This window comes from Pholcus phalangioides, unplaced genomic scaffold (genome assembly GCF_987345545.1).
Source record: "Pholcus phalangioides strain wild (caught in Gottingen) unplaced genomic scaffold, Ppha-v1.0 ptg000003l_1, whole genome shotgun sequence".
Lineage (NCBI taxonomy): Eukaryota > Metazoa > Arthropoda > Arachnida > Araneae > Pholcidae > Pholcus > Pholcus phalangioides.
Window position 1 is genome coordinate 34881654 of NW_028301596.1, and position 13458 is coordinate 34895111.

General features: G+C 35.7%; 1 protein-coding gene across 1 annotated transcript in view; it reads left to right on the forward strand.

Annotated features, from left to right (window-relative positions):
* Positions 1 to 13458, forward strand: part of LOC149088453 (uncharacterized) — a 179564-nt gene that overhangs the window by 21175 nt on the left and 144931 nt on the right. The window contains exon 2 of the mRNA XM_089247548.1: positions 8089 to 8170. The gene's annotated coding sequence lies outside the window, so the exon portion shown is untranslated. The remainder of the gene's footprint in view (positions 1 to 8088; positions 8171 to 13458) is intronic.

The window sequence follows — 13458 nt, forward strand, 5'->3', positions numbered from 1 at the left end:
CAACATTCTTATTGGTGAGCCAAAAAAAACCTATCAGACTTTCTATTTGACCCACCAATAAAGCGCAAAAATGGTGGGACATGACCTTTTTTTATTTCGCTTGTTGTGACTTGTGCAGCACCACGCAGGTCTTTAAAATCACTTCATTCGCATCTCAACCCCATGAGACTCTTGGCCTAAGTGTGTCTCAAGTCACTAAATGGTGGTCCCAGTACTATTGCAGGATATTCTTAAGGGCTCTAATGGATGTGTTTCAGAGTAAGAATGGTTATATAAGCATAGCACATCGGGGTTTCTAGATCATAGGATTTGATCAGGGTGGGGGGGGGGGTCACCGAATGAGTGCTGCATTAAAAATACTATCTTAAAACAGTGAGTCCCGTTCATCGTTCCTTTAATAGTAATGCGTGAGTGTTCAAACCTGATTAGTCGGTGATATGTAAATCAAATAACACACACAGTCCTGGTCGCGCACTCGGCAGGTCAGTAATGACCTTGATTCTACTCAACCTGCAAAAAAAAAACATATTAGTCAAGGGTTTAAAGTTCTATGAGATCAGTCACTGGTAATCGCGGCAACAATGAACTTTTTTTGGAGGTGAAAAAATTAAATTGGCAATGTCAATAAGTCTGCCCCCCCCCCCTCCCTGTAACCAGGGTAGGACCTAAAAACGTCGAGATTGAGCAGAAGATCCACGACATGTGTAAAATTTCTATTTGCTTTCAAAGGCTCTTTTTTCGAAGTGGCACACCAGTGTAAATTTCTTATAAAATTACTTTCTTATAAGATAGCCAATGACAAGAAACGTTTCCAAGAAATTTTGGAATACAATCGGCCCCTTTTAATCGGGTAAATCCGGTGGCACCGAAATTTCTCTCATAGACACGATGTGGTGTTAAAGTTCATCGCTTAATACAGTATAATTTCAACGATTTTTCCTCGCTTAATCGAATGCTACGCTTCATGCGCCAACTGTTAATACACATCAACCACTATACACATAGTGTTTTTATTGAATAAAACACTTGGACTTAATAGAAAATATGTTACTAGGTTGAGATAAATACATCTGAGAGCAATACTGGAATCAAAGTATTCAAGTTGTCTTCAATAAGTACATTTAATTATTTTATTTTGTTTCTCTGTTGAGTCAATAGAAGACGCTAACTTTTCTAAAGGAAAATCAAAATCTTAAGATATTGTGATCATGATCATTGTAATTAAATGTAATTTTCATTTCATTTTTTATGTCCGATTTATTCGGGAAGCTTTACTAATATTGATCCTTCATGAGTTTTCAATGTACAAACGTTGTAAAATAACAGTTGAATTGTTTCCTACACAATCGGATACCGTGTGCTGGAATCGTTGGTATCTGATTAAGGGGACCGACTGTACTTCGTTAAGCAGAAAGAAAGATGGTGGACCGAATGGTTGCCGATTCGGAATCAAAAACGCGGCAGTGCAATCAATTCAGCGAAGATGATGAGAAATAGTTTTTTACACCACCATTTAGAACTGTCTCAACTGATGGCTATCTTCGCTTATATAATTTCTAATAAAATGATATATCTGAATGCGCACGATAGTTTGAACCATTTATCAGAACAGCCAAAACTATAAAAAATACTTTTGCTCATTACTTCGAAAGTTCGTCGGTCGGACATCTTAAAATTTAATTGTAATCCGAATTTAACTTAACTTTAAAACCATGTAAAGCAATTAGATGTGAAATTAGAAAATGTTTCTCTTTCAACTCATGTTTGGAAAAAGGGGAACCGTAAACTGTTCTCCGAGACATTGGAGTTGGTTCCACGCTGATTTCACATCGTCAGAGTTTTGAGAGAAATCGCTCTTTCACACATCGCAGAGTCTCTCTGTCGCTCGACTTCCATCTCTTCATAAACCGACTCGTAAATCTCGAGGGAAAATTGTTCCTACCCAACAACATTCAAAATTCCCCTTTAGAGAAAGTTTTCGTCATCAACTTTCCACTATGTGACAACAAGCAATTTTCCAACTCTTTCTCTGAATGGAGGAACTTTCGTGTCGAGGGAGAGCTCAAAATCACGTGATTTCGAGTCATTAAACTAGCGGCAAGAATTTTCGAGCAACTTCGGGGAATTCTCGTGGAAATACTACTGTTCATGTCAGAAGTAAACAGCTGGGTTAAAGAGACCACGGTTTAACTATGTAATTGTTCAATTTACCGAGAACTGTTCCATCAATTTTCGACCAGGAACTTGATACTGCAAGCATAGTCTCGTGTTTTCCTAGATGTGTGTTTTTCTGGTAAGCATTGTTGCTCTTTCTAATCAACACAAATACATCGTTTAATTATAAGTCTTTCAATGCATGTTTTAATCATTTAATTAAATAATCTTCTGTTAATTGAATATTTTCCCCTCACAGCTTAGTAATAAAAATTTACTGTTGTCAAATGTTCGTCGAGAGTATTGTTTCAACTGTCGTTCTCTACTTTTTTCAGTATTCTTTCATTATTTAATTTTTTGTTCCATCACCCTCTTCTTAAATTTATTTCCCCCCCCATCGCCCCCAACTTAAGCCAGCCCATAGCTTCGACCGCCACCATTCCACCAACCCCCCCGGGGGCGATATTGTCCACTTTGGGAAACACAAATTTTCTGTCGTCTGAATTATTTGGCCAATAAAATAATTTCCATGCCTCTAAGTGCAATATTTGCTGAAATATTTGAATTCCAAAATCAGCGGGGAAAAAAGGGGAAAGAACAACGTGAATGAGAGAAAGGAGCGTTGTCCGTTTTTTAGTGTTTATGCTGTTTTTTACCCTTTCTTCTCTCTGATACTGGAATTCAAATATCTCTGCGAAAATATTGCACTTGGACGTATGGAAATGTGTGTTTTTGTTGGAACATTAGACAATCCGAAATTGAAAGCGAGGACGTGGGATCGTATACAAATTAAAATTTTGTAACTTCTTAATTAATATTTTTTTTCTATTTGAACGGCATGTAAGATGATGGGCAACATCATTTGAAACATTTTTTCTAATTGAAAATTGTCTCTAAAATCAACGGTTTAGTTAATAGCCATTGGACAACAATGAGTGAACATCCAGTTCAATTTTCTTCATTGTTAAAGAAAAGTATTCTTCATAATCATTGTATTACAAAGTATTATTTGAATTGCAACCAGGGTTCCCGTTTACGTAGTATCTTGATTGCCGTAATTTAGTTAATTTAAAAAAAATTGCAGTTATTTAACTTCTCCATTTTATAAAAATCAGGAACCTATTTTCAGGACAATTTATACGGGGAAATCAAATGGCATCTCGAATACAATGAGGACTGAAGAATTATATTTATTTATTTTTCAATTCCTTGTAATATCAATTTTTAAGTACAGTCAAACCTCGTTAGTGCGTCACCCGGTTAACACGTCACTCCGCTTGCCGGGTCACTTTTTGGAATTCCCAATTGTCCTCGGACAGGAATTGGCACAGATATGGCTTACTCCGTTTAACGAGTCACTCCGCTTGCTAAGTAATATTTTTGCTTCCCCAAGAGTGACGCATTAACGAGGTTTGACTGTATATTATTTAGATAGGAAACACACACACACTGTAAAGCATTATATTACGTATCGAAATAACTATCACTCACTATACAGGGTGTCCTTTAAGTCCTAATTCGGATATCTCATCGACTGCTCGTCTTGAAAGTGAAAATGCGTAAAAAAAAATAAAAAAATCTATCTTTTTTTACGTTTATCTAGTCTTTTAACTTCCGATTAGAAAGTTGTTGCCCTGTTTCTATGTGCAATATTCGCTGAGATATTTGGATTCCAAAACCGGGAAAAAGTTGGTGAAATGAGGGAAAGGAGCGTTGTCCATTCGTTTAAGTTGATTTTTCTTTGGAAGTTGGAGAACAAGGGGGATCGTATAAAAATTTAGATTTTTATTTTTATTTTTTGGCATACTATATTTCCTCTCCCAAAACTGGTACAGAGTGATTTCTGAACACATTCTGAGCATTTTCTGAATTGAAACCATATCTCTACGACAAAAGGTTGATTTTATAATGGCCGAATTAAGACTTACAGGACACCCTGTATGTTTCAGTCTAACAATCCTTAGTTGAATATCCAATTCACGTTCAGTTACACGTATTTAGTTAAGATAACTTAAAAGAGATTGTATAACCATAAATACGTAAGGAAATATGAACTCAAAAAGAACAACAAGAAGGAAAACGGAAGATGCAACCCATATACTGTACGTGGAAACAACAAAGGGAAAACTTTTCATTTCGGAAATATTTATATGCCATTGTTCTGTTAAATTTATTACGCTGCACAGTTTTCCTCTCATACGTCGGAAACTCACCAGAATATCGTATAGACTTGACTCAGTCGGAAGGAGATACGCCAATATGATCAGAAATGGCCGTTGAATACAGGAAGAACAAGAAGAGAAAAAAATAAATACGAAGATTTATATTATGTGGTCTAATTCAGTTTTACCGTGTGTATTGGTAGAGTTACATCCCGTTTTTTCCGGGAATTTAAAAAAAAAACTCTTCTTCAGCACTAATTAACACACTGATATAGATCTTGAGTATCGTGGCGTAGGTGTTAGAGCCACCCTTATAAGACACGAGGCCCGGTGCAGCAATAATTTCGGAGCTCCATAGCCCAGATTATGTATGTATTTTGGGGGGGGGGCGATCGACATCCAAAGATTAATACATTATCACAAATATACAGTAATACTAAAAATATCTACCCACACATGAAAATTTGGAATTAACGAGAGAAAAAAAACACAGCATTGATGAAAATTCAGAATTAATGCGAGAAAAAAATCCCAGAATTAATGAGAGAAAAATCCCAGAATTCGTGAAAATTCGGAATTAATGAAAAGGTCGAATTAGGACTTACAGGACACCCTGTATGTTTCAGTGTAACAATCCTTAGTTGAATATCCAATTCACGTTCAGTTACACGTATTTCGTTAAGATAACTTAGAAGAGATTCTATAACCGTTTAATGAGAAAAATGATTCTATAATTGTGTGATAGCAATTTTCAGAATTAATGAGAGAAATAATTCCAGAGAGAAAAAAATCCCAAATGTATGGAAATTCCGAATTAATGAAAAAGATAATTCCATAATTGTGTGATAAAAATTTTCAGTATTAATGAGAGAAATCATTCCAGAATTGATGAAAGAAATAACTCCTGCGCTCGGAGGCCCAGCCAGAATGGATCAAATTTCCAGAATCAAATCAGTTGAAGCTCAGACACTTTGTTTATTACAAAAAAAAAATTCATGAAAATTTTATTTCATTTCTATTAAAAGCGGTGGCTCCACACCCCCTACGGGAAACTCTAATTAACGTTGGTGTAAATCTTCAACTCGGTGACCGTGATCGCCCCTATGGCCCGCGGAGGGTTTCCTCTGCTGCAAATCCGATGAAAGTATGCATAATTACTGCAAATACGTAAAAACCCCTTAATAAAAATACTTACTTCTGAGTAATTGAAAGAGGAAATAATTTCAAAAAGTAGTGAAATAAACAGTTTTGTAGTTGATAAAAACTCATAATTTTTAAAACAACAAAAATTTATGATTGATGAAAATTAATTATCAATAAAAAAAATAATTCCAGAATTTATGAAATAATTTCTAAATTTATTTAAAGAAACATTTTCCTTTTATTAATTTAAAAAAACCCATTTTTTTTATGGAAATATTTCATAATTAGTTTTAAGAAATATTTCAGAATTAATGAAATTAATGATTAAAAGAAATAATTTAAAAATGATTGAAAGAGAAAGAAATAACTTGAAAAAATAACTGAAGGAAAATGAATAATTTCAAGAATTAGTAAAAGAAATAATGTCATAACTGCTGAAAATTATTGATCAATGAAAAAATATTTCCATAACTGATGAAAATTCATTAAATAATAAAATAATATAAGTATTTCAACTTGTATATTATTATGAGAAACTATTTCATAATTGATATATATATATATATATATATCGCTCACTATATTTTCCAGTTCACCGCACTCAAATAGACAGAATTTAATTTTTCTCGTCGCTGCCCAGCCTGGCGACTTACAGACTGCTCTTGCTAACTATACAAATACAAATACAACGCCACAACAGGCAAATTGCCAACGAGGTGGCTGACTTAAGAACATCATGGATCCCGGAGCCATTTTTTGGAGGCCCTACCTACTACTGCTAAATGAAGGGGTTATAGACACGTTTGTGTAGATGTGAAGTGCTTGTAAGTTAATAGAAAGAAAAAAAGACACAAACCATACACTCCGATAAATGCTACCATCAGAATAATAAAATACACAAAGAAAACATGTAAACTTCATCAAAATGTTACTCTATGCAATAGAGTTGCTCAGCAAAATCAATAGTAAAAAAAGAAATATGTGCGAGCATACTTATATATATATACATATATAATGGATACAAAAATGAAATCACTTATGCACAATTCACCAAAATGCTACATAATGCATTAATGAGAAAATAATAATAATAACAAATAAATCTAGCATACACAAAAGAAGTAATAGAAAAACAAGTGTGTTAGCCGAAATTATACTAATTGGTACAATATGAGAGAGAGAGAGAGATCAGCCATGTACATTTAACCACAATGTCTCTCTATGCAATAGAGTTAGTCAATGAATTCGATAGCAAGATAAAAGTACAAAAATATTATAATAGAAAGACAAAGATTATACAGTTCAGTAATTCAGACCCTAACGCACCGATCATGGCACGTGCAGCACGTTTTGGGGCCTGAGAAATTTTAGTCTTTGACGTGGGTTGTAGTTGACCAGCTCTCTCAGATGCTCGTACTGTTGCTGAGGATGGTTGGAATTTTCAGATCTTTTCTAATGTCAGCCCATTTGATGTACTTTGCGGCATGCTCAAGGGTTCTCAATATTTTATTCTGTTGACTTTGCAGACGCTGCATGTTGGTTTTCGAAACATGAGCCCACATATTGGGGCGGTGTAGGTCATGATAGGTCTAATGATTGATTTAAATAATATGACTTTGTTTTTAAGAGTTAGTCTTCGCACTTAGAAATGTAATGCGTTACATCATTCCCATGGTTTGGGCAGCCTTAGTTCTTACGTAATTTATTTGATGAACGAGGGATAATGATTGGATTAGAATACATCCCAAATACATCTCTGTTCATAAGTCCTATTTATTACTATAAAATTGATTTCTACAATTAACATAGTAACATAGTTAAAGGTATTTTTAACTCATAAAATTTACACCGGTATACAGCATAAAAGTAAAAAATTTTATAGTTTCATACCACATGTTATCCATTTTCTTGCTGTAAATTGATTTAAAATTAACAATCATTTTGTACTAAGAATTATAACAGATAGTTTTATTTTTACCCAATAGGTGACAGCAGACCTTCAACAAATATTTATAGGCATTTCCCTTACACACAAAAATGATCGGTACAGGAAAGCGCACTGCCTCCCTCACCCGCAATAACCACCACCATATCTATTTCATTTTTTTAAAATAATTTAATTTTATTGAATCTTCGATTAGCGATGAAAACACTGGCTCAAACAGTTGCTGTCAGAAATGCTGTCCCGAAAGCATTTTTCAGGATAGCCCGAAATGTGTGTGATATTGAAGACTTCTGGTTGAAGACGTCTGCTCTAAAGAATTCAATTCTTAATGCTTCCGGTTCAGTGGTCGCTAGGTCTTGATCGAAATCCCATCTAAATCAGCCCATTGAAACAATTATGTATTTATAACTACACTAATCATGGCCCGATATGGAAAAGTTCACAGGTGTTTTGCCCGGGATCAATTTCGCACCTTTTTTTTTACATTGTAAATTTAATAGTGAAAAATAATGAGCATCAATAATATTTTAATATCAAATAAAATTCCAATAAACACATTCAGCATAAGGACTTTTTTGTTTCAGCGCTTTTATAATATGATGATCATTGATGAAATCAATTTAATTAGAATTTCTTTCAAATGTATGTACGTACTTTTTGTTCATTTTGAAATGTCTTTTATAGGGTGACGGCGACTGATTATCCACTGTTTCGATGAAGGTGCTGCTTCAAACTCTTAATTCGGTAACTTTTCCGAAAATTGGTGGTGAGTTGAACCGTTTTGCATAGTCTTAATTTTTTTTTCAGATTATCTAAATACGTTATATGCAAATTTCATTGAACAGTATTTTATTGGAGGGATACGCAAACCTCCTACGCTTTCCAAGCAGGCACACGCGTTTAGCGCATTACTGGGAGTACATAAGCTTCTTCACTACGCCTTTACTTCTTTGAGTATATATCACGGGAATCTCAATATTTCAAACTGAATCGAATTGGATGTCGAACTAAATCTTTCAATTTGTACACGTCTCACCACTTACGTCCGCTACTCGTTAGCTATTATTAAAATTACTCAATGTAGCTTTTTTTTTTTCAGAAAAACAAAACTCCCACGTTATTGTACACGTGTCTGCGGTTATTTCATTGATTCACTTTAATTCACGGCTTGACAATTCGGAAAAAAATTTTGTCGCCTTTCGAATTTTTTGAGCCAAGCATTTTACTAATAGAGGTTCGACTTTCTGGAAGTTAGTGGCACAAGGCGCGGTAGCCCAGGCCGATAAGACACTCGCCTAATGTACCAAAGGATGGTTTTTAGATGTGTCGCGAGTTCGCTACTCGATTCGCTTTTGTCAAATATTTTCCTGACGCGGAGGTGCAACAAAAATGGTGGCAACATGACCTTAGAAAAAATTGCTACCGCAGGGAATCCCACACCATGGGGTTAAAAAAGGAGTAAAAGGAGGCAAAATGTCTAACGCTGCCTTTCGGAATCTGCAATAAATTGTAGGTCCCGGGCTAATTAGTCCTCGTGTGCAGAAAATGACCGTTGTACGACAAAAAAAATGATCGGATGAAATTAGTAACACCTTTCAGTATCGGTAGACTCGGATAAAATTTCATAAAAATTTGCGTTGTCCTCCGACTCCAATTGAGTAATTGAACATATAAACTTTATAGATGCCAACCCAGTTTTTTTCCTCGCCATGGTAACTTAAATTGTTGTTTAACCAGCTGTCCCACACACACGCGCACAAACTCTGCTTTAACTATTCAAAGCTTGACTTCACCATTTTTCAACATTTCATTGTTGAACATTTTTTCATGTTTGTCGATTTCCTTGTTTGTCGATAAAGAAAGAAAGCGCGGAATCACGAAAGTAAATTCAACTAATCCAGAACCATCTTTGGATATTATCGTGGTCATTAATAATTAACTGAAAATCAGATTGTGGAAGTTATCATTCTACAAGAAGTTGAAACAAAAGTTTTTATCATCATTGCAAAAAATAAACAGGATTGAGATAATCTTTTATTTTATCTCATAGACCAAACAAAGGCTTTGAAAAAAAAAATATTATTTTTTTTCTATAGATAGATAGTCAGTCCATGGTCACCACCATCATCATAGTCTTTTCCAATCTGACCTCTACATCTGTGGTCCGAGCGGTCACGCAATGAAGAAGAAACTTTCATTTGTGGAACTTCTCCGGATGTACGCCAAGTCTTAATTAAACTTACGCGAACCGTGACCGTCTCATATATATATATAGCCCATATTTTCTTAATATTTTGTTCCTTAGAAGTTGATGGTGAAAATCCGTGAACTAGAAAAATACCTGGCTTCTGCTGCGTCGTTTCGCACATAGAGCTGTTTAATCGGATGTTTCTTTCTGGCCATACGCCAGTGGTTTTCCCTTAATTGGTTACCTTAATGAACATATCCATTTGAATGGTTTGTACGTTGAGAAACCATATACGAAGTTTCCAAGATGAGTTGGAAAATAAAAGCGTTACAAGGATAGCGTTTGAATTCAGGCACTTGTTATTATTCGATCATACTGTATAGCAGCTACAATAGTTCATCCCAAGTCCCTTGTCATGACTTAGAAACGAGGTCCAAATGCAATCTACTTTCTTTTATAATTGTCAGGTTAGTATGCAAGACAAAAGTTTTTTTTAGGTCTAGATAAGCAAGTTTCCATTCCACTTGTGTATGAAGTATATGCATGAATTAAAACTCTCAAATATTTGACGGGTTGACTCAGAGGCGGCAGCACACATAGTTTGGTATTTTCATTACACTACTACTTTACCGCACATCAACTCCGGTCTCATATCGTCATACAGATATTTACTACCGATATAGATGGGTCAGGTAGTCGGATATAAAGTTGTATAAGTGCCATCTATCGGTGGTTGTCTAAATTTCGTTGGAAAAGAACTTGTTTATGCTGTTTCCCTGAAGATAGAATCTGTGGACCTGACGGAAATGTTCATGGTGGCAGACGAGCATCTTGCCACTGCACCACCACTCGAGCACTGATATTCTGCAATCACAGCACAGAACGTATTCAGTCTGGTGCAACGTTTCTTGACCCCATGCCCCCTCCTTTGAATCATGTTTTACTCTCGTGTTTTTTTTATGCTTTCCTCCCCCCCTACAGGGTCCTCGGGCGAAGTAACATTCTGAGAGCCACGGACATGTTTGGAAGTAACAGCTCACCAGCTTACGTATTTATATTATATAAAGGTATGTCTTGATCTATCTTGGTCCATAGAACATGGTTCAAGTCCCGTATGGATATGAGACCCAGACGCCATGCCCGGATTCGTCGATATGTTGAGATGGCCCTGGCGCTTTAGGCAGTTTCACTGGATCTTGGTCTCATTTTTTCTCACCATATTTCATTTTTTCACAGCTCTCTGTAACATTTTTAACCACTTTTCGTGACTCCCCCTTTTACTTGATTTTTACCTCCGACCCTCTTAGAATGTCCCAAAACTACGGGGAGGGGGCACACATGGACTCAGGTTGAGAACCACCGGTCTGATGTACTCTTCAACTAAGTAGAAGAGAATGTTAAAGGAACAGCGGTGGATAATGGATGTGTCCAAGTGACCACATCAAGCGGCGTGATTAACAGAAAGTGCTTCAGCAAGGGATTTTGCTGAATGTAAGAGTTATCTTCGTACATGTGACGGTTATAAAACCTGGTGTAGCCTTTGAACCGGGAAACGAAGAGGATGAGTTTCGAATGAAAACATCAAGTGTCTTTTGGAATAAAAAAAAAAACAATCGTATCCGCTTTAGCTGGCGAGGTCATTTTGACAACGAAGGTGACAAAGAAGAGGTCGAGTCTTGAATGGAGACATCCTCCGTGTTTTAGACTGGAGATGGCAACCTCATCCACTTCAGAGGAAGAGGTCATCTTGACACTGAAAGGCAATGAAGAAGATGAGTCTCAAATGAAGACATTGTGTTTTTGGACTGAAGCAGGCAACCTCATCTGCTCTAGCTGGCGAAATCATGTGTTAAAATTTTTTCACTTGCTGAAGCTATCTTAAGCCTTCTATAAATAAAAATTGAATCATCATACGCTGTGTTATCTTGGACGCATTCATAATACTATACCACTTTTCTTGGAATAAACTTCTGTACTCAGTTGATGCGGCTGATCATGTGATGTTCGGGTAAGGATTTTTTAAGGCCCCCAGATTGGAGTCCTGCCAGATTCTCTCATGTGGAGCCCATGGTAAACTTAACAAAGGCCATGCGAATTATCATGTTGAAAAAAAAATGAATTTCTAATTATTTTTTGAAGGATATTGTCTGTGGTCGGTTCAGTGAAACGGGCATCGTGAGTCCCGTTTCGTGGATGGAAAGCGGTCAAGCATGCATCCGATCCGAACGAATGAACAGAATTGTTTTTCTTTTTTGGATCCACACAAGGTCAAGTGTCTGAAAACGAACACCACCAAATATAATTTTTTATTGTTCCATCAACTATTTCCCAATTTCCAACACGTCAAACATTTTCTTCGATGTTGCCACATGCTGACATGGCTTTCAAACCAAAGCTCGGTCAATATCACGAACACGTGGTCAGTCATCTTAAATTTTTTTTTTTTTTTTTTGCTTTAATAGAATGAAAGTGAATTTCAAAAATATATACGAAATGCATACACTTATGATTTTAATATGATTAATGGATTTATATCATTCAAACTCATGATTCAATTGTTCTACTGCAATCCCAAAAAATTTCGGTCATCTCCATTATTTTACTCAGTTTCATTCGCCTTAATGCAGTCGAACTCGGTTATAACGACATCAAAGATTTTATCAAATTTTGTCGTTGTAACCAAGGTGTCGTTACAAACGAGTTTGAATTTTTCACGATTTTCAGGCATAGAAAATATAATCATATGCAATCAAATGCATATACATGTTGGGGTGACCTTATTTTATTCAGGAAAAATTTGGGAAATCGGGATTACATAAATACGGGACTTCACCAAAACAGATACAGAAGTCTACAATATATTAGAATGTATTTCACTAACGAAACGTTCAGCATATAAACTTTGAGGTTATGGATATATATATAGTTATATTCACACACTTACAATTTACAAATTACGAAAATTATCTTCATCCCGATTTTCATAAAAATACTTTAAAATGCATAATCTTATAATGTGCGTAACTAGAGCCTAGACCCTAGAAGTTCAGTCAAAACGCTATAAATGCCTTTTTTTTGCCTATTTTCAAACTGTAGAATAAGACAACCATAAGTACATTATGGGCATTGTATAGTATTTTATCCTGTGTATATATTGTTTATAATTTTAGTTTTTAATTGGGTTGCTGTAATTTTGAAATCTATAACATCCATATTTGTTATGGGCATCTTTTTCTCAGCTACCTCGTTGGGCAATTTGCCTGTTATGGCGTTGTATTTGTATTTGTTTTTGTAAAAAAGAAAAAAAAACTTTGTTTGCGGCCGTAAATGCCTATATCGACATTGTTTCATGTCTATCTGTAAATTTTATAACTTGGAAATTATACAGAAATAAGGAGATATATATAGAAATATATATTTTTAGCATGGAGAACTTCGAAAGAGTTTTTCTTAAAATCTTCGACCCAAAGCGTTAATTCTTAGCAAGCGTTCCCCCCCCCCCCCTTGCCACATGTAAATGCAAATAGGCGTAAGTGCCTGAGAGACAGGAAAATCGGTGCTAGGCATCGAAATAACAAAAGACTTTTCATCTCTGCTATATATAGCTTTCAGATACAGCCGTCGAATCAGCATACTATCAAATTCGCATCAGAATTGTAAGAGTTCTAGACAAAAAAAAAACATGTATAAGAAAAGCTGAAAATAAATTAGAAAGTTTGTTCCTCCACATGATTCACATAACACGTCTTGGTCGCGTATTGTACAGCATTGTTATATGGATAATTGACCGATGACTGCCCCAATAGCCCATCAGTTGTCGTCATGACTCCAGCAGGGTAGAGTGGGAGCCGAAAGGGATTTTTAGT